The sequence below is a fragment of the Lynx rufus genome, unplaced genomic scaffold (genome assembly GCF_022079265.1).
Source record: "Lynx rufus isolate CCGP_SWC_20201006 ecotype Redwood Valley unplaced genomic scaffold, mLynRuf1.p SCAF_1, whole genome shotgun sequence".
Taxonomy (NCBI): Eukaryota; Metazoa; Chordata; class Mammalia; order Carnivora; family Felidae; genus Lynx; species Lynx rufus.
Genome location: NW_025814823.1, coordinates 105,535,081 through 105,558,114, shown reverse-complemented (window position 1 = coordinate 105,558,114; position 23,034 = coordinate 105,535,081). Strand labels below are relative to the sequence as shown.

At 36.1% G+C, this 23,034-nt stretch overlaps 1 long non-coding RNA gene across 1 annotated transcript in view; it reads left to right on the top strand.

Annotated features, from left to right (window-relative positions):
• The first annotated feature begins 259 nt into the window (after positions 1-259).
• LOC124515347 (uncharacterized) overlaps positions 260-23,034 on the top strand; it is a 52,534-nt gene continuing 29,759 nt past the window's right edge. Inside the window, exons 1-2 of the long non-coding RNA XR_006962797.1 lie at positions 260-1,732; positions 16,424-16,513. This is a non-coding gene — a long non-coding RNA (uncharacterized LOC124515347). The remainder of the gene's footprint in view (positions 1,733-16,423; positions 16,514-23,034) is intronic.

Here is a 23,034-nt window from a genome sequence, read left to right as displayed (position 1 = left end):
TCCCTCTCTCCCTCTCTCCTTCCCTTTCTCTGCCCCTCCCCCACTCACAATAAATAAATTATTAAAAATCTTAAAAACAATCATGGAAGGGATCTTAAGGATTATGTAGAAAGCCCCTACTTTGAAAAATAGAATAGTTATTCTACCATTGACACACACACACACACACACACACACACACACACACAGAAAACACTTTTTTAAAAAAATGTTTAATCTTTATACCCAACATGGGGCTTGAACTGACAACCCTGAGATCAAGAGTCACATGCTCCACTGACTGAGTCAGCCAGACCCCCCCCCCAAAAAACGTTTTTTTCTTTAGTAACATATTTTAATGATTCCAAGTTCTTACAGCCATAATATTAGACATGTAATACACACTCAAATATATTATTTAAGAACAGGACATTCTTCCTAATGGCTAAACTAAATTATTCTTCTAATAATTCAAAGTTTTTGCCTCTTATCCTATTCTTCAGGTGTTATGGTAACCCATGAAATGTAAGGTTACTTTTTGTTTTATTTTCTAAATGATTTCCTCTTACATGTCATTATAGAGCCCAATATTTGAGTACATAATTATTTTTATTACTTTTCTCTGGGCCCTTTCCAAGTAATTTAATCTTCCTTTAAATGTAGGCCAAAACTATTAGGTTCAATATTCCAGTTAAAAAAACAACTGATGATTGTAAAGGTAAAGACATATTTTTATAGTTGAAGTAATTGTTTTTACTTGAAACTGGGCTTTCACATCAGACTTCGGATCTGGCACCAAATGTCAACTCTTTTGATTGGTCAAAAAATGTTTTCAGTTTTTTAAGAAATTTGAACTGAAAGTATACTTCTATTTCCACCAATTTCCAAAGACATGAAATTTTGGAATGTAAATTAAAAATTTCATATTTATGAGGTCCATTAATTAGACATTTTTCTAATTATAAAAGTAATGTGTTTAATATAGAAGTCATAGGAAATATAGAAGAAATATACTTGTAATGCATCACCCTAATATAACATTTACCTTTTGGTTTTAAACAATTTTTATGTCTTTTGTAATTTTTAAAACTTACCAATTACGTGAACATCTTTCTGTATACATAAATATCTTGCAATTGTATTATTCCTAATGGCTTCATAATATTTCTTCATTTGAATTTATCATAATTTACTGAATCTATCCTTTTTTTGAATGTTTATTTCCTTCCTTTATGAATATAACAAACAATACTGAATTGCTTTGTGCATACGTCTTTCTTCATAATTGATTATTATTTCCTTAGGATAAATTCCTAGAAGTGAAATTGCAAGGTATGTGTATTTTTAAAGCTTCTGGCATACAATCCAAAATTGATTTTCCAAAGCTTTTATCAGTGTATTTTTCTATCAGCATTCTACTTGAGTGCCTGTTTCCCTCCACCCTTACAAATTCTGAGAAGAATCTTCTTATCTTTGTCAATCTGATTAGCAAAAAATGGTTTAATTTTCAGATCATTGATTGCTGGTGAGGGTGAACTTGTTAAAGTTTATTAATCTTATATACATATATCTGAATTGCCTCTTGATATCTATAGTAGACTGTTGATGTATCCTGGAAGTCTGGCTTCCATCCTGCATTTTTGTGGTAATAGCATATAAATACTTTTTTTTTTTTTTGCAGGGTATGGGAATGACTGCTCTGTGCAGTTTTGAAGGATATAATATTCAAGGACCTTGCCTACCCCAGCCAATTGTGAGCACATTAACAAATGTACCATCTGGCTCTCCCAAGAGTTTTGACTTTTGAATGATGCAAAGTCAGAAAATAAGTCCAGTTGCTAGGACTATTAGCTGCTCATGCCTCAGTGCCTCCCTCTGGAGAGAACTGCCTTGCCTGGGAGCAGTCCAAAGTCCAAGGCCGGACTAGCTAAAGGGACAGTACTAAGGCCACAATTCTATTTGGGACTCTAATGAGCACCCTGTAGGACTGGCTGAGACTTCAGCTGCATCCTCACTGTGCGTCTGCTTCTCCCTCTGCCCAGTCCTGCCTTCCTCATTTGATTGAGGGTGTATCTCCTGAGAGCACTTCCCAGCCAACCTTCTCTTTGCCATCTTCCATTTCTGCCTGCTTCCAGAGACCTGCCCATTCATTCCAGTGGCAGCATTCAGGGAAAACTGCATAGTAGTTCATGCTGCCAAAACCCTCCTAAACTACTTCTGTTGTCCTTTCTAAATATGGTCCTTCCTTTTAGACTTCCCATAATTTACACATAATTCACTTTATGTTAACCATGGTTGGTTCCTATGACTTGCAACCAAGAATCAGTATTTATACAACGTTCTTTGCCATTTTACTGATGTGTTTTACTAATCGATTTTAAGAACTTTTTATGTATCACGTGCATAAGCCTTAAACTAAATTGATTCTCTTTCATTTTTCAGTTGCATTATAATTTTGTTCATGTAGTGTTGACATTCAGTTATTTTAAAAATGTATTGCCGTTAAGTATCTCAACCATTTTCTCTCTGATTTTGCCTTTGATGTAATGTTTAGAGAGGTCTTTGCCATCATGGGCTCATGTACATAAAATTAATATGTTTATATGTTTCAATTTATGGTTTTATTTTTAATCCCCTAACTCTTACAACATTTATTTGTGCTTTAGAATGAGGCAATGGTTTAACAATTTTCTACAAATAATTTACCTTGAGTACTTAGGCTTTTATGTTAGAATCAACTTTAACAGTATCCTCAAATTTCAATGTTTAAGTAAGATACATATCTTTTACTCAGACAACATTCCAGAAACGATATGTTTCAAGCTTGTCAGGCAGCTCTGTCATTCTTACCGGGAAGGAGGCTCTCATCTCTGGGGCAGAGGCATTTGCTTCACTTGTTGCTACTTTCCAGTCAGTGGAAAGGGGGAACTAGAGAGTGGAAAATAACCAACTTCTTAGCATCACACATGCACGCGTGCGCGTACACACACATACACACACACACATCCTGTTGACCAAGATTTAGGCACTTCACTATGCATAGCAGGTTGGGAAATACCTTTTACTCCGCGTTCATGTGACCAGCCAAAACCTGTGGAGTTCTGGTATTTTCTATGAGGAGTCCTGCCAGTGGGTGGACACATGCATTTTAAAGGGCTATAAAACATCTTAATACTGGTATTAAAATGGTGGTTATATTGAATACGGAACCGAAGATGTACCTAGAAACATCAAGTGAAAATTAACACATAGCTAACATTTTGAAGGAGTTTTCCCCTTACAAAATGGTGTATATGCGCGCACGTGTGCGTGCCATAGCACTTCAGATCTTGTCTTCCTCCTCCTCCACCATCTCTACTACCACATACTTGAATATGATGTGTGAGTTGAAAAGAGATTTTTTTTTAACCAGATGAGTTTAATTCTCTGGGCATATTTCATATAGTTCTTTTGTTCAGCTCTCAGATTCTTTTCTCTGCAGTTTAGGTGAATATGAGCAATAATGAAGGATATATTATTATAATTTTTATAAAGTGTATTTACTTATTTTGAGAAAGAGCAGGGGAGGGGCAGAGAAAAGGGGGAGAGAGAGAATCCCAAGCCAGCTCCACACTGTAAGCGTGGAACGTGATACAGGGCTGGAACCTGTGAACTGTGAGATCATGACCTGAGCAGAAATCCAGAGTCAAACACGTTCAGCTGACTGAGCCACCCATGTCCTCTGGAAGTATACATTAGTATGAGTGTTTAAGTGGATTTGCAATTTATGAAGTAAATTCATCAGGAAATATAGTATTTTTTTGTTTGTTTTATGTCTATTTTTGAGACAGAGAGAGACAGAGCATGAAGGGGGGAGGGCCAGAGAGAGAGAGGGAGACACAGAATCTGAAGCAGGCTCCAGTCTCTGAACTGTCAGCACAGAGCCTGATGCGGGGCTCGAACTCACGGACTGTGAGATTGTGACCTGAGCCGAAGTCTGACGCTTAACCGACTGAGCCACCCAGGTGCCCCAGGAAATATAGTATCTTGAAAAAGAATGACCTATATCTGATTTAGGAATGAATATTAAAGATCTAATCATGAAGAAGGAATCAGAAATTCTATATTCTCATCTAAATGCAGAATCTGTTCTTAGTACTGGTACTGATTTTTATTGTGATGGTTTGAACACATTTTCATATTCAGTTTCTCTGTACTTTATTTTGGGATTATAAATGCCTAAACCTTAGAATTCATTCTGCAAGCCTTTGACTCCTTGACAACTAGCATAAGATATCCTTTGGAATCATTGTTGGTCTGTGTGAACCATAGTTTTGATGCAGAATAGTTTGGAACGCTTTGTGTTATTTTTGCAGTTTTTATTATGAAATATAACACATATATAGGGAAGCGTTGAAGACATACATATGTTTTGATAAAAGTTACGAAGCAAGTATCTGTATAAGTCACCATCTAAGTCACGAAACATAACATTGCCCATTCCCCAGAAGCCCCCAAGTATGTCCCTTCCAGATCACAACCCTTTTGTCCTACTTCCACGTAGAGTGAGAGTCATTTCCTTGCTTTTTTGGATACATATGCATCCCCAAACAATATAAATGGATTCATACTGCAGGGGCTTTTTTGTGTCTTGCCTCATCTTAGCATCTGTTTGTGCAGTTGATTCATGTTGTTGTATGTGTTGTGCATTTATTTTCACAACATTGTAGTATTAGCTTGGATGGATATACCACAATTGATGGAGCCATTCTGCTGTTCATGAATATTGGTGGTTTCCGGGTTCATTTTTGGCGTTTTTGCTGTTGTGAACATTGCTGCTGTGAACATTTTACTATACACATCATGGTGAATATGTGTCTAAGTTTTTGTAGGGTCTATATTTAGGACGATATTGCTAGTTCACAAGGTATGTTTTTTACCTTTGATAGATCACCATATATCTATAGAAGATAGAAACCATGAATGACAAAGTCTTGTCCAGGTGAAGTGGTTGTACCAAGAATGGCATTATTTTTAAGGTTCTTTACCATCTCTTCAGATATTTGCTGAAAGTTTCTCGAGTGAGGAAAACAAACTTTATGGTATTGTATTTTATTATAAAGTTAAAATACCATTTAGAAAAAATGGAATTCACTTCTTTTCCAGTCATTTGTTTAAAAAGGTATCTTAATGTGAATGCTATTTATTAACATATAATTAAAAAATATATTATGTGTCACACATGGTATGTTATATTAACATATTATTAATAATGTAATAATATTGCATTGATTGGGTATATGGTGATTTATTTAACCAGGCAGACTGATTGACAGATATTTAGGGCATGTCCAAGTTTTTATTGTTACCAATAGTGGATCTGTAAATACACTGAAATATATACCTCGTAATATTTGAGAGCTTATTCATTGGATATATTTCTAGTTGTAGAATTTTGGTTCAGAGTGTGTAAGGATTTTAAATTTTCCTAGATACTGCAAATTGCCCTCCAAAAAGCTGTGTCAACTTACCTTTTAATCAATGCTTATTTGTCAGCTTTGTATATTATCAGAATAATGTTTATTTATTTTTGAGAGAGAGAGAGAGACATGGAGCGAGTTGGAGAGGGGCAGAGAGAGAGGGAGACACAGAATCTGAAGCAGGCTCCATCCAGGCCCTGAGCTGTCAGCACAGATCGAACCCATACCTCATAATATTTGAGAGCTTATTCATTGGATATATTTTTAATTGTAGAATTTTGGTTCAGAATGTGTAAGCATTTTAAATTTATCTAAATACTGCAAAATTGCCCTCCAGAAAACTGTGTCAATTTACCTTTTAATCAATGACTATTTGTCAGCATTGTATATTATCAGAATAATGTTTATTTTTGAGAGAGAGAGAGAGAGAGAGAGACAGAGCAAGCTGGAGAGGGGCAGAGAGAGAGGGAGACACAGAATCTGCAGCAGGCTCCATCCAGGTTCTGAGCTGTCAGCACGGACCGTGTCGTGGGGCTTGAACCCATGAACCGTGAAATCATGACCTGAGCCGAAGTCAGATGCTTAACTGACTGAGCCACCCAGGTGCCCCAGAATACTTTGTTTGCTGTTCAGATAGTTGAAAATATAATTTGTTTGGGTTTGCATTTATTTAATTATGATTGAAGTTGAACATGATTCCATTTGTTTGTCAACTGCATGTTAATATCCTTTGCCTATTTTTCTATTGGGCCAGTGCATATTTTCCTAGTGATTTGTAAAACTTTTTACAAATTAAAGATACTAACATTTTTGCCTATTATGTGTTGCAAATACTTTTACTATTTTGTGTTTAATTTTTACCCTTTGTTTCTAATTTTTTTGTACATAAATTTTAATCTTGTTTATGATTTTCAGGTTGTACATGCGAATTGCTTAGAAGCCTATTTCATATGTTGTCATTTGCTTTGTAAATATATATAAAGATAGCTAAATTTACCTCACATATAGCTCAGCCTTTTTTTTCTCTCTTTTGGAAAGACATGTTAAGTGTGAACTTCATCTAGGAACCACTGTAGATCATGAATATGATGAATGTAATCACTTTAAACAAAAGTCTGTTTAACATTTAAATGACTACTCTTTCTTCCTTCACTGGTCCTAAAAGTCTATGGGTAGGCAAGCGCTATGAGTAAAGGACAGTGTCTTACCAGACATGAAGTATATACCCTAAGAAGTTAGAAAATACCTTCTCTCCAACCTTCCTTCAATTTACATGTCCTCACTTCATCTGAAACACTGTATCAAATGCTGTCAGAAGTTTAAGCATCTCTAATACCAATTTATTCATGGTTAAGCTTTGTCTTAAAGTAAATAAAATGAAATTGACTTATGTGGAGTTTATGTTTGCCTTAGAAAGCCTATAATAGATATTTTAATAGAATATTTAAAAGACAGTAGATGAAGACTCTCAATACACTTAAGGACAACCAAATGAGTTATTATTTGCGTATATAAAAACAATCCATGTGAACCTAGCTCAGACTTAGTTCTAAGCTAAAATGACTTGTAGTTCAATCCAAAATAAGATAAGAGACTGGGGCATCTGAGTGACTCAGTCGGTTATGCATCCAACTTCGACTCAGCTCATGATCTAACGCTTCATGAGTTCGAGCCCCACATCAGGCTCTCTGCTGACATCTTGGAGCCTGGACCCTGCCTCAGATTCTGTGCCTCCCTCTTTCTCTCTGCCCCTCCCCCCCAACTCTTTCTCAAAAATAAATAAGCTGTTAAAAAAAAAATATGTGACTGAACAAGACTAAATAGTGACACTTATAAGTAGTGGGTAGCAACCAACCATGCAAAACATTTTTAGTTTACATTCCTGTTTCATATATATTTTTAAGCTTCCTATAACTTACTGTGTAAAATTAGCTAGTGTAACATCAAGTCTTATATTTGGCTTTTGTTCAGTAGGCTAGGAACTCAAAGCCACCAGATAGTTCCTCTTATTTGGAAACACATGATTCTGTATTGCCTCAAACTAACCTTACTTTCTCCAGAGTTCTTCAGCTCAGGCCTGTATAATGGAAGCCTCAAGTCAGTTTAGATTAGACCTCATAATTCTGGTTTTGGGGGTTAAGAAAGTTTCACGTTGGACTGAGGGAATTGTAACTGTCCCATATCTGTCGTTTAAAGATGACCCAGAGTCTCTAAAAGATTCCCAATTTCACAAAGCTTATTGTTTTCAATAAAGCAGCTTGCTATGTATTTAACTGAATGTTATTTAGTTTATAGCCTTGTAAAACTTTATCTTATGATTTTTTTTTAATTTTTTTTTCAACGTTTATTTATTTTTGGGACAGAGAGAGACAGAGTATGAACGGGGGGGGGGGGCAGAGAGAGAGGGAGACACAGAATCGGAAACAGGCTCCAGGCTCTGAGCCATCAGCCCAGAGCCCGACGCGGGGCTCGAACTCACGGACCGCGAGATCGTGACCTGGCTGAAGTCGGACGCTTAACCGACTGCGCCACCCAGGCGCCCCATGATTTTTTTTTAAACTGCATTTTAATCTTAAATATGGTTGCATTTATAGTGCTGTGAGAAAACTACTTATTTGGCTCTACTTCAAGAAAGTAAATAAAACTATAATACAGATTAAATCATACATTAAAAGTGTCCTTAACATGTTTGAATTTCTTATCTAAAATGTATATTTCTCATTAATTCTCAGATAACTTAAAAACATTTTGGGCTGTAGTACTAAAAGTTGAACACTAAATTATGCCTCTACTAAATAAAATGTAGGAGTCAGTTAAGAAGGTAGTTAGAAGGTAAATATAGAGTAATTCATCAGTTCCCTGGACCCTGTCAGAAATAAACCTTTCTGAATATCAGAAATTTTGAGGTAGCCGAAAATAGTTTTTTAAATGTTAAGGTTTTAAACTGCTTTAAGAAATTTCTATGTGTATATGTTTCCTCTGGTTTTTAAGAGAATACTGAAAATACTTTAACAGTTTTTTTGGCTCAGGTCCACTTTTGGAATGATAAAGCTATACCATAACATGCTGAAGGTGGTAGCTGTAGATAACAAGTTTAGATTTATTGCAAGACCATTCTCCCTGGATCTCTTGTGTTCCTACATGTCTTGCAAGCAGAGACATGGACTGCCTTTGTTCCAGACTCTTTTTCTTGAATGCTTGTATAGCAACCGGCCTTTGAATATTGAAATAATGTCTCCTTGGGAGTAAAGAGCAGGTATGCTCAACTGCCCATTATAGAAGGTTCAGGTTCCTTAAGCTCAGGTTCCCTGAATTCCTCTCTTGTAACATAGCCACTGTGTGTGCAGGTTTTACCTGGCTCTCTTCATGTTGCCCTGTGGGAATTGGGGCTTAGGGAACTGATGTAAATGCTGATTATCTCGTGACTGCTATTACTGTGAAAAATAAAGTCTTTTGTTTCTGACCCTAGAGTCTCATGTCTTCTGCCACCATCCATGAAATGATACAAGCTAAATTGTTAGCTTGCAAATAGGGTAAAATTCTCAGAACCTTCACAACATCTTGGCAAGATGATATAGAACAGAGATCAGCAAACTTTTTCTGTAAATAGATGGATAATGTATGTTACCTGTTACATGTGCTGCTTTGATTTTTTGTGGGTGTGTGCATGGCCCTTTAAAAATACAAAACCATTCATAACTTGCAGGCCATACCAAAACAGTCTTTGGCCTTGATCTCACTGAGGCTCTATATGTTGCTGATGTAGAGCCCTGATAGGCCCCTGGTATAGAACACAGGATTAAATGGCTATTCTGCTTTCCTACCAAGTCTCCCAGAAACTTTCTCAAAATTATTATGGGTTGCTCTTCACACATGCTTTTATAATAGTTGATAAGAAAATGAAGCTTGAGCTGCTGCATATCTGCTGGGAAATAAAATATGCAAAATTAATTAGATAATAAAAAGAAAAAGGAAGGTCTTCCTAAGTAGTTTTTCTGGAACATTTTCATCCTTAATCTCACTCTTGGAAATCAGAGTTAGAAATCTTGGTCTGTGAGCCAAATAGCTCTGATTTATTTGATGCTAACAATAGGTGACAGGCAACTTGTCCCTTCTATAACACACTGCTCACAGTAAAAAATTTACATTGAATTTTTGGGAGGGTTTACTCTAAAAATGGATAATTTATTCCTCTGAATGCAGTCAAACTTTTACCCATGAGGTTCTTTGTTAAGTTTTGTGTGAATGGAATTTCTCAAAGAGTATGAAACATTGGGTCTAAATTCGTTATGTAAGTATTGATATGTTGGAAAATTTTAATCAACCTTCCTTCTAGAACAACTTAAAAAGCTATTTAAGAAAAAAAAAGCATGTGGGTATCTCAAAGTTAACAACATAATGATGAATTATCAAGCTAGGATCTGGGGGAGGGATGAGAACTAAGGAAATGGCCAGGCACTGGGGCTACTTTTCTGCTAGGAACAGAAATGAAGTGGCTGGCTCATGGTTTTGCAGCCTAGAGTAAGCCCTTAAATGCATAGAGATGAGTATCCAAGGCTCCCCCCAAACAGAGGTTGTGGTAAACTATTTGTTCATTATCAAGTTGGGAACCAAGTATCGCTTAGAAGAAAAAGAGAGCCAGAAAGGAGACAAGTGTTTTCAGGGACTACCACCAGCTTGCAATCCTCTGTCTGTGATTGTTTTGAGGTGATCCTGGATTGTCAGTATTCCCAGGATTATTTCTACAAACAATTTTGTGAGGAAGCAAGACAACAGGGATAAAAAATAGATGTATTGTAAAAAAGCAATAGAAACTGTAGAAGAGTTACACAGGAACTTGTACACATTGAAGTTACCAGACACATGCTGTATTTATCTGATTATACTTACTACTTTTCATGAGAGTAAAAGATTAAAAATTTAAAAATTAAGAAGAAACAACTAGAAATTCTAGAATTGAAAACAGAACTGAAAAGACAGACACATCATGTAGAGATTTTGTGAAGTGGAATATAGGTCACAAACTGCAGAATGAAGCATGGAAAACTTAGAAACAGTTGAGATGAAAATTAGTAAAATTAAAGTATCCAAAATAAAGTTTAGAGAGAGAAAAGGATGGGAAATAGTATCTCATTCTAGTGAGAATGTCTCAGATTCTTAGTCCCAGAAGGCAAGGAAAGGAAGAGAGGAACAAAAGCCATATTTGAAGAGATAACGACCAAGAACTTTTCAAAGCTAATAAAGACATGATGCTCTAGTTTCAAGGTGCTTAGGAACTGTAGGCAAGAAGAACAAAAATAGAACTACATCAAAGCAAAAGAAAAAAAAAAAGCTCAAAAACAAAAACAAGATCATTTTAGAGCAGCTGGGGGGGGGGGAGGAGGGGCAAGGAAGTATTGCATTAAAGAGCAACAAGCAGTTTGAGAGCTGACTTTTTGTTTTTCATTGTGGTAAAATGTATATAACATACAATTTACCATTTTAACTTTTTCAGTCTACAATGCAGTGGTGTTAATGACATTCAGAATGGTGTGCAACCATTACTGCTTTCCATTTGCAGACCTTTTTATCATCTCAAACCAAAGCTATGTACCGGTTAAAAAATTACTCTCCATTCTCTTCTCCCCCCACTCTGACCCTGCTAATGTCTATTGTACTTTCTGTCTTTATAAATTTGCTTGTTATAAATATTCCATTTAAATGGAATCATACCATATTTGTTCTTCTCTGACAGGCTTATTGTACTTAGCACATTTTCAGGGTTTATCCAGGATGCAGCATATATCAGAACATCATTAATTTTCATGAGTGAATAATATTTCATTGTATGTATATACCACATTTGTTTATTCATCTATTGTTTGATACACACATAGGTTGTTTGGATCTTTTGCTGTTATGCATGATGCTACTCTAATGTGCAAGTGATGTGCAAGTATCTGTTTGAGTACTTGTTTTCAGTTCTGTTGGGTGTATACCTAGGAGTGTAATTGTTGGGTCAAATGGTAATTCTGTTTATTTTTTTTTTTTTTTGAACAAGCATTCAACTGTTTTCCAAGAGTTGGCATTTTAATAAAAATAAATAAGCTAGGAAATAACAGAATACCATTTTCAAAGTGTTCATGGAAAATTACTACCAAATTAGAAGTATATATCCAATGAAAACATCCTTTCAAAATGACATTTTCATACAAACAAAAATTAAGAGAATTCACTATCAGACTTGAATTAAAGGAAATACTAAAGAGAGTTCCTTAGATACATGTAAAATGATTTCAGAAGGTTGAAGATGCAGGAAGGAAAGAAAGACAATGAGAGTGGCAAATATGGGGGAAGGGAATATAAAAATACTGGTAGTATAAAGCAATAATAATAATAATAATAATAATAATAAAGTCTTAGGGGGAAATATAGAGACAATTAAAATACCTACAAGAATGGGATATAAGTCAGGTGTTAAGTGAGTTTTCGAAGGACTTTGTCTTGTCTGTGAAGAGGGTGAATCTATTAAATAACAGTAGACTTTGATAATTCAATCATATGAGTTCCAGTCATTAGGAATATTCTTACAAAAATAGTCAAAGACTATATAACCTTCAGGGTAATACAGAGGGCAAAATGAAATAAAAAACCCAAATGAAGGCTGAAAGGAGATACAAGATAAATAGAAACACTACCTAAAATAATTTTAAACATAAATATACCATTAACTGCATTAAATGTAGAAGAGCTAAGTGCTTCATTAAAAGACAAACTCAATGTTGTACTGTTTACAAGCATGGTATTTAAAAATGTGAGGATGCAAAAAAACTAAAAGGATAGAAAAAATGCAAACACTGACCAAAGGGTGCTGAGGTAATGATATAAATATCAGAGAAAGTGCACTTCAAGGTAAAAGGTATTATTAGAAACAACATGTATGCTTCATTATAATAAACGTTTTAATCCATCATGAAGATATAAAAATATTTATGTGTAATTATATAGCATCAAAATATATAAAGCATAAATTGATGTTAACTAAAGAACTAAGATTCAAAAACACACCTCTCTTGGTAACAGAACAAGCAAATTTAAAAAGTGTGTAATGTGTGCTCGGCAGAAGTGTAGAAGATGTGAACAAGATTAGCCAACTTGACCCTAGATCACTACATTGACAGGAAAATTCTAGGGCCAGGCTTCTACCAATGTAGAATGTAATGTAATATGCCAATATAATAGGCCAATATTACACAAGATCATTCAGAGAAGACAAAAAGAGTAAACATCAACTTGTTTTCTGAAGCCAGGCCAATCTTGGTACTCACACCTTACAAGCAGATAATAAGAAAGGAAATTAAAAATCCTCACACATAGATAATATATCAATATTAATGCAAAATTTTATGCATGATGACCACATTGTGTTTATTTCATGAATTAAATCCTGAATTAATATTAGAAATGTAATATAAATAACCAGATTAACAGAATAAAGAATAGTTAATTGTATCATAATAGATGCAGAAAAGTTCAACGTCTATTTGTGAATAAAACATTTTGTAAACTAAAAGTAGAAGGAACTTCTTTCATCTGATAAAACATTTGTAAAAAACCTACATTAAGCATTATATTTATACCTAAAATATGGAATGCTTCCCTTTTGAGATAGGAAACAAGAATATCACATACTTTTATTATATTGAATTGAATGTTATTATGCTGAACACTTTAATTCAACATTGTATAGGAATTCTAGCCAGCAAAACAATAAGTAAAATGAATGAATGAAGGAATACTTGAAAGGAAGAACTAAAACTGTCATTGTTCATAGTCCGAATGCATGTGATTGTAGAGAAAATCCAAGAGGATCTACAGTTACAGTATTGGAAATAAAAGGTGAGCTTGGCAAGTTTGCTAGATATACACTCAATATGCAAAAGTCAACCGCATTTCTATATACTGGTAAAAAATCAGAAAAAAATAATTTTTTAAATGTTACTACTTAAAACAGCATTAAAAAGAACCATGGATTAGATCTAACTAAAGATGTGCAAGCATACCATGCAGGAAACTTACCACATTTTATTAGAGACCTTAAAGAAGTCCTAAAGAAACAAGGCTATGTTTTGCCCATAAATTGGAAGACTACCATGTTATGAAGAAGATAATTATTCCTTAATTGGTCTATTGGTTCAGTATAATTCCAGTCTGAATCCTAACCAGCTTTGTTACATGGGATACTTAAGTGGGGATCAGCACAAGTGACAAGGTGATTCTAAAATAACATATGGAAGTGCAAAAGGTTAAGAATAGTCAAAATACACATAAAGAACAAGGTGGAAGAACCTATCTGAATAGCTTTTTGACTTATTAGGAAGTTATTGTAATTAATCCTATGATGTATTGGCACAAAATAGACTTATAACATAGAAATCCCAAACACCCACACACACGTGCACATGATTTAGGAAAAAAAAAAAAAAACCCGAAAAACATGTCCCTGCACTATAGTGGAGGAAGGATCATCTCATTATATGGTACTTCACAAGTCAATTTCCACATGGAAAAGATAAATGATCCTTTCCTAACATTTTACACAGAAATCAACTCAGGTGGATTTTAGAGCCGTAACAATTCTTCCAGAAGATCACAAAGGAGAATATTTTTTTGAACTTACGGTAGGGAATGACTTTTTTCACATGACACAAAGAACGCTAATTGTAAAGTCAAATTAAGTCAAAATTAAGAGCTTCTGCTCATCAAAATACACCATTAAAAGAGTGAAAAGACAAACTGGAGATCATATTTGCAACGCTTTTATTCAGGTACACAGAGAATCTCCCTTCAAATCACTATGAAAATGCCAAAACAACAAAATAGAAAATTAGGCAAAAGGCTTGAACAAAGAGATATCCAAATGGCCAGTAAACTACCAAGAAATAGTTCATTTCATTAGTCATTGTGTTAATGTTCATTAAAATCAAAGTGAAATTCCTACTCACCTACCTAGATAGGCACACTTAAGAAGGCAGCTAATGTCAGCACCTGGGTGGCTCAGTCGCTTAAGCATCTGACTTTGACTCAGGCCATGACCTCACAGTTCGTGAGTTTGAGTCCCATGTAGGGCTTTGTACTGATAGCTTGGAGCCTGGAACCTGCTTCTGATTCTGGGTCTCCCTCTATCTCTCTGCCCTTCCTCCGCTCGTGCACTCTTTCTTTCTCTCTCTCTCTGTCTCTCTTTCTTGAAAAATAAACATTAAGAAGGCAGCTGTCAGGTCTTAATGAGGATATAGAGCAAAAGGAACTCCTTTCCATTGCTAGAAGGAATCTAGATTATTATACCCACTTTGGAAACCAGGTTGACAGTATTTTTCCAAGTTGACCATGATTATATTCGATACTCTGTGATTCTCCTGCTAGGTATGTGCCCAACAGACATGCTTGCCCAAGTGTATGAAGAGATATGTACAAGCATGTCCACAGCAGCATTATTCACAGTAGCCAAAAAGTGGAAACAATTCACATGTTTATCAATAGACTGAATAAATAACTTGTTACATATTCATAGAATAAGATATTATACAACAATGAAAATGAATTAGCTACAGCTATATGCAAGAACGTTGATGGATCTCACAAATGTAATGTTGAAAGAAGTCAAACACAAACACTTTGTAGTTCCCATCATATAAAAAATCAAAAACAGGCAAAATTTTGTGTTTTAGACATCTACACTGAGGTGGTAAGCCTATAAGGAAACAAAAGGAACGGATTACCACAAAAGTCAGAGAACACTGGTTACCTTCAATGGGTGTATAAGAATTAATGATGAGACGATAGTACAAAAGAGCATCTGGGTTGCTAGTAAAATTCTATTTCTTGAATTGGGAAGTGGTTACACACACTGTTTTGTATACTTTTCTGTATATGTTATATTTCACACACACACACACACACACACACACACACACACACACACACACAAATTTTAAACCCATGGTTAGAAGAACAGGAATTGGGAAGGGGTGAGCTATTCTATAACTTCAAAAATTGGTTCTGGTGTTATAAATATGTTAAATGATTATTATACTTTTCAGGATGCTTTTGGTTACAAGCAATAGAAAACCAAAGCATAAGAGACAAAAACTGAGAACAAACTGAGGGTTGATGGGGGGTAGGAGGGAGGGGAGGGTGGGTGATGGGTATTGAGAAGGGCACCTTTTGGGATGAGCACTGGGTGTTGTATGGAAACCAATTTGACAATAAATTCCATATTAAAAAGAAGAAAACCAACTAAAAATGGAATTAAATAGCCTAAGCTAGTACTATAGAACTTCTAGTAGACACTAGTGATAGAGCCAGGGGCTCAATGTCAGTCATCTGTCACCAGCCAACACATATCATAAATAAATATTTATTGAATGAAAATCTGAACTGTTTCTCAATCTTTAGATTCTCTTTCTAAACACTTTTTTATCCATTCCCATTGACTGGCGGAAACTTCTCAGGGAGGGCTCCCCTATGCTCTGGATTACTCTGAACTGAGTCATGTGCACACCACTAGATCTGGATCTGGGTGGGTAGGGGTAGAGTCAGCCTTCCAGGACCCTAAGAGATGGGTGAACAACTGCGTCATGAAATCCTTTTCATTTTGACCATCTGGGTCTGTAACAGTGCTGTTCAACTCAGGCTGCTGGCTAGAATCACCTGGTAAGCTTTTTCAAAACACTGACATAGAGATTCTACTGTAGACCAATTAAACCAGAATTTTTTGGATGTGTGTGCAGTAAGGGGGAAGACATTGATAGAATTTTCTAAGCTTTCCAGATGATTTTAATGTGGTACTTCGTGCTGTGAAACATGGGATTATTGTATGAATCACTGAGGTAACATTTAAGGCAAAAAAAAACAGCAAAAATTTTTATAGATATTAATCTGTTGTCTCAGGTGAGTGCTACAGTTATCTGATATAAAAATTACTTTTATTTTTTTTTAATTCATAGGTCATCCTAACCTGTGATTCCAATTAAAGATTTTTAAAAAAGAGAAGAGTTCAGCCCTTCAAGTATTGGTTTGCACTCCTTAAGCCTGAGGTAAATATAACACCTTTATAAGCTCTTGATCAACAAGATGTTCAAAGTTAGGTTAGCTATATTAGCACATGAAAAAGTCAAGTGGTTCACACCCTGCTTTAAACCTACAGGAAATGAACTCATGAGCATCTCCTGAGAAAGAGGAGAGAAATTGGTACACACCGTTTCCTCAGCAATATAGGTGATAGATTGTTCCCTGAAGGGAATTATTTGAGAAATACATGGTTTCCTTACTATCCTGTTTTATCATTGGTTATAACTGCATTTTAAATTTTTTTTTTCAACGTTTATTTTTGGGACAGAGAGAGACAGAGCATGAACGGGGGAGGGGCAGAGAGAGAGGGAGACACAGAATCGGAAACAGGCTCCAGGCTCTGAGCCATCAGCCCAGAGCCCGACGCGGGGCTCGAACTCACGGACCGCGAGATCGTGACCTGGCTGAAGTCGGACGCTTAACCGACTGCGCCACCCAGGCGCCCCATAACTGCATTTTAAATGCTCTCTCTTTTTCAAAAGCCAAAGCTACTCTTCCGGAAATACAAGGGATTGGACTGTAATAATTTATCCAAGACTATTATTTGATAGTTTCATAAACCTAATTTGAAAAAAGGGCAGCAACTATTTCTGAGTTCTATTATCATACTGGTAGGGAGATTCTAATATTGTACTAACAGATGCTAACAGATGCTAATATTGTGCTAGTCCAACATGTCTATGCCTACGTTTTGTGAGTGGTAATGACGGTTCTCTCTGTTAATGTTAAAATAATTATACTTTTGTAAGCAGCAGCATGGCACAGTGAACAGTAGCTTTTAGTATCAGGTATACCTGGAATTAAATTCTGTCTGCTTTTTCTCAACTGTATGGCCTTGGGCGGATTAAGTTCTTAGTGTCTCAGTATTCTCTACTGTAAAATAAGAATAGAACCCATCATAAGGTTTAGAAATGACAATTAACATCCTTCTCCCATTTGGCTTCAGAATTTAAAAAAAATTTACAAGTAAAAAATGAGTAATGTGTTCTTCTTACACAAGAAAAGAAAACATTGCAGAAAGAATTTAGACCTTGATGAACCTACTCCTTCCCATCTTGCCAACAGTGCCAGTAACATCAGTCAGGTACATAATGAGAGACTGAAAACGCCAACAAAGAAGGGCCAGGCTATATCTGTCAAAAGAACTCTGACACAAATCCTCTGCAGCAAGCAGGCTCATGAGCCAAGCCACAAACTGTGTAGCAACTGGTCCGGAAGTCTCAGAGCTTGATCAATGACTGTCAGCTTCCAACTCAGGAGCAACCAGGGAAAGCCAACTATGCTCTCCCAACCAATCACATGGAACACTTGACTTCTAGTTAGCCTGTCTCTAGCATCCCATGCCAGTGATTGCCAATCACAGCATACCTGAAGCTTTCTTCCTCTCTTTTTTCCCCTATAACCCTCCCTTCCACCACTCTTCACCCACTGCGTGTCTTTGAGTCTCTGCCAAACATCAGTGATGGTGGCTGACTTCCTTGCTCCAGCAAGTCCTCACTAGGTAGCCTCTGAATTTTCCCCTTTGGTGGTCTTTGTAGACTGCCACAATATCCTTCTAGCTCTTTTGCTTTGTATTTACAGATGGATATTTCTGTGTACCCTTAGGAAATATATACCACTTTGAGGATTTTGAAAAACAAAAATAATGTCATTTGGTTCTGTAACTTGACTTAAAAAAAAATCCTGGAAATCTATCCCTATTAGTTAATCCTAATCGTTTTCAGTGAAGGGAGGTAGTAATATTTATCCTGCCTTCTTGTAGCACAGTTAGCTCTCCGGTGCCAACTACTTTGGTGTTTTGCAGGTGGTTTCCTTTCCTGTGTCGATCACAAGGGACTTTGTTTCCATCTTCACCCCCCTGTCCTACCTCCCTTCCTCCTCCGCAGGCTTTACTCCCCCTTTAATCTGGGAGCTGCAGTTGATTCTCCATGACCCTGGCTGGCTGCCGTCCCTCATGGCTGCTAGCAACAGCTGTTCTAAGGCCTTTTCTTCAGCATAGCAGGGCTGGGCATGTCCAAGGGTTAAGAGACATTGGTCTCTGGCTGGTGTAGGTCCTGTGTATTGTCTGCTCAACTTCCTCATTACTGCCATGTGACAAATGCAAGTCTTAGTCATGCTAGATTCTTTCACCTTGAGTCAATTTTCCAATTGTATGTAAGGAATTTCTTCTAATGGTTAAACATAAGCAACCTTAGAAACCAGTTTGTGAAGGAAGTAAAATTAAATGCTTCATTTATCTTTGCTTTTACCAAATAATTTGGGTAAACCTTGCAGTCATCCAAATAACATCCTTCCCAGTGAATGCCAAAGCATTCAGAATTAAGACAGTAATGGTGGGGTCTTGGAAGAATTGCTTGAAAGAGATGACAGTTCACATGGGCTGGGAGGGCCTTTAGATCCACTATAAACAACTTAATGAATTTTACTAGTGTAAAATTAATAGCCTTGTATTTGAATCTTGGCTCTTCAGGTTCAGTGAATTTGGGCAAATTTCCTATTTTCTCTGTTTTCTCACATCTACAATGAAGTTGAGATTTACTTGCATCCTTTAGTTCATCAGAGGAAAAATTTTCCTCTACGTACAGTCTTGTGTTCATTAGCTGGGGACATGTGAATTAAACTGAAAAAAGTCAGATTAGCAAGAGAAAAGTCCTCTCTTACTCACCTTTGTCGTAGGAGCAAAGAGAAAAATGTTACTCTCCAAACAGCTAAAGACAGGGGTTTATATGCCTAACTTAAGAAGGGGAAAGGAGGAGGGACAAAAGGCTTCTATGGAAAGAACAGATGGGTTTCTAGAGGAACAAATGGGAGATAAGAAAGTCTGTGCTAATGTTTGTTGGTGCAGATGCACGTTCTCTTCTCTGTCCTTTTTCTGGCCAGTAAAACTCCTCTGAGAAGGGATTTATGGCATCCTCGCTCCCAGAAGTTTCTGCCTTTAGTTAGATAAGCTCCAAAAAGCCTTCTTCCTGTATCTGTTAAATCTCAAATGTCTTTGGTTTAAAATCATCTTCATACCAGCTCTGTGTGTCTGAGTAGATCCCCACAGGTTGCTGTGAGAATAATCAGGGTAAATTCGGTGAAGCTCTTAGCACAGCATTCCAAAAAAAACCTTGTGATTATTATTGATATTTGAAAATTAGTCTTTCTGCCTTGCCACCAGTAGCACATGGGAAATTATGGTGATTTTTAGTACAAACGTAAACCCTTTTCATAGATCTCAGCAAGTTTGCTTAATTTCTGCATCAGCATTTTTTGTATTCAGTTGCTGATTCGTCACTTTTTGCTCATATTCGACCTAACTCTTCTGAATCAATTTCTTACTGAGCATTAAGCTTGCCTTAGAATTCATTGCAATTGTCCTAAATAATTTGGGTGGCTCAAGAAAACAAACATCTTTCATGATTCTATTTTTCCTAATTTCTTCCTGACATCCCATGGATATTCTGGGATGTCACTCATGGTGGTTTTGTTTGGGTTCAGTTTCTTTTGTCTATGTTGTTGTTGTTGTTGTTGTTGTTGTTGTTGTTGTTGCTGTTTTTTTATTTATATCCTCTTCTTCTCATTTGACTTCTTGCTCCTCAGAAGAGAAACAGAAAAGTGATATCTTTGCTTTTGTAATCCGTTCATGTCATCAGTTGTTTATAAATGCTAAGCATTTATAGGGCCACTATGGGTTAGTGGGAAAAATACATCTTACCAATAGATATCATCTCTTTTGCCATTTGATAATGTCATGGACTTTTACACAAGTTCACTGAAGCTGGAGTGAACAAAATCCTAATGCATTTAAGATAGGTCAGAAGATTTGCATATGAGCAATATTGCTTGCAGGAGATAAGTAACTTCTCTTCAAATTGGCTTAAAACATATAATTTGCCAAAGTTATCTTCTGTTGCCTAAATTCCCCAGATAAATATTTGGTTTACTTTGCTTGGGAAAGCATTACTCATAATAAAAATATCTTAGTTGTTCTATATACAAATGCAATGGAGTATAAACATGCATATTAATTCACAACTTTAAATTGGCCATTGCTATTTTATTGGTCAATAAACGTTTTATTTATTATAATATTAAACAATTGTTATAAATATATTAATAGAATTGTTTACTAATTTCTAAAAATATATCCTGTATCTTGCTTATGCAAATGCATTTATAGAACCCTTGAGTTGGTCATTTGACATGGAACATTATTCCTTTTGTGTTCAGCATTGCCAAGAGAAAACTAGTGCCATCTCTGAAAAGGTAGTAAGTTTACATTTGTTGGACCACTAGGGGAAGTAAATTCTAGAGCTAAGAATGCTTCACTGATTCTACAGTTGACCTGAGGAAAGTAAGGCCAATATCCATCCATTTAGTTGAGAAAATAGCCTGGCAAAATACGTAAGAAAGAACTAGTTAGACAGCCTTGGGAAATAAGATTATTAACAAATAATTTCAATATATTCAATTAGACAAACCACTAAGTCATTTTAAAACCAGTTACATGGGTGCCTGGGTGGCTTAGTCGGTTAAACATCCAACCCTTGATTTTGGCTCAGGTCATGACCTCACAGTTGTGACATCAAACCCCATACTAGGCTCCATCCTGAGTGAGGAGCCTACTTGGGATTCTCTCTCTCTTTCTCTCTCTCTGTCTCTCTCTCTTTCCCTCTTCACCTCTCCCCTGCCCGCTCTCCCTCTGTCTAAAATAAAATAAAATAAAATAAAACCAGTTAAAATAAAACTGAAAAAAACAGTTAATAAAAATTTTTACATACTTGAGAATTATAATGCTGGTCATGAAATGTCAGAATGAACATTAGCTTTGACTTGGGCTTTGTGCATATGGAATGTGTGCCTGGCATCTGTCAGAATACATGGAGTTCTAGAAGACCTCTTTCTTGGATTTTCTCTATCCCCCATGAAAGAAACTGAACCCTAAAATGTTACTTAAAATATTACCAACCCAATCAGAACATCATTTACAATAAAAAGACAATAGCTCAGGTCTACAACCATAATTACTTGGGTAATTCAGGAAAGGAACCACTAATTTTTCTAAATTGCCAAGATAATGGAGGGGATATGGAGTCAATTAGCTGAATTATTCTAGTGGTTAACTGCGCAATTCAAATAACTTGATAATTCTAACTTCACCCTTCATTATTTTGAGGCTTACTTTAAAAAGTGGCATTTGTTCCATTTTCAGATACATTATTTAAAACAGAAATGCCTCTTATTGAAAACTACCACTAATTAGTGATTGAGGCAAAATAGCATATGTTTTCTCTGCCTGATGAGATCTTAAAGATCCTGATGATTATTTTTAATTATACTATTGTCTGTGTATCCCATAGCATCTTATTTTCTTCAGCTAACAGATGAATAGTCTGAAAACTAGTCCTTATACCTGAACAACTGGCCCTCTCAGGACTTGCTGGGACAAAGCTGAATCTTTACAAGACAGACAAATCAGAAAGGAGCATGACTTCTAAAAGACTGATGATCCATCATTTTAGTGTGGAGGGTTCCATAAAAAAGCTGCTCAACATGGGTTCTAGAAAAAGCAATGACCGGGCTTTGGAAGACAGACCAGAAGTAACATCTGGATGGGCTGCCTCTATATGATGATCCTCCCTCCTGACCTGTCATTCCAGGGAAGAGGTGATGCCAAGCCCCAGTAAAGGAATTGGGCACAGCTAAGTGAGATTTTTTACTTTTTATGATATACTGGAGCAGAATAAGAAGCAGGACTAAGGCAGAAGTTCAGGGACAAATTAGTGCCAGGGACACAAGACCAAGGTTGAATTCTGTCATCAGAGACATCACATAACCACACAGAATTCCTGATTCTCCAGCTCCCCCAAACCTGTGTCTCTATACACACCCCCATTTCAATAACTGGTACCACTATCCATTGCCCCCTAAGTCTCCCATGTCAGACCTATTATTTCTTTGTTTGTCAAGTCAAAAGGTCTGCTTTCTTCTTTCATAATAAAACTTGATTACATATTAAAACTGTAGCCAAAATCAACATAAAAACTAGTTTAATTTCTTTAAGGGCAAAAAGAAGTTAGTTATACAAATGTGGGACCTACTTTCACCCTTTTCAAGATATTGGAAATATCTGCTTTATGTACTGAAGGTGCAAAGATGGGGAGGTGCAAAGGTACTCTTCCCCATGAATTGATTAGCACGTCCTTTAAGAAACAACAACAAAAAAAGATTTTATCTTTAAGTAATCTCTACACCCAATATGGGGCTCCAACTTACAACGTTGAGATCAAGAGTCATATGCTCTATTGAGTGAGCTAGCAAGGTACCCCTACCATGTCCCTTTTAATACTAAGTTTAAAAGGGAAAATATTCTGTATTAAAACAGTCTAATTGTTCAGATCCAGCATACAAATAACTGCTAGAAAACATTTTCTGAAGGAAAGTTTCATGTAATTCCCAAACAAAGGAAAAATAACGGGCTTTGTTCTGTTTCTTTTTGTTTGTT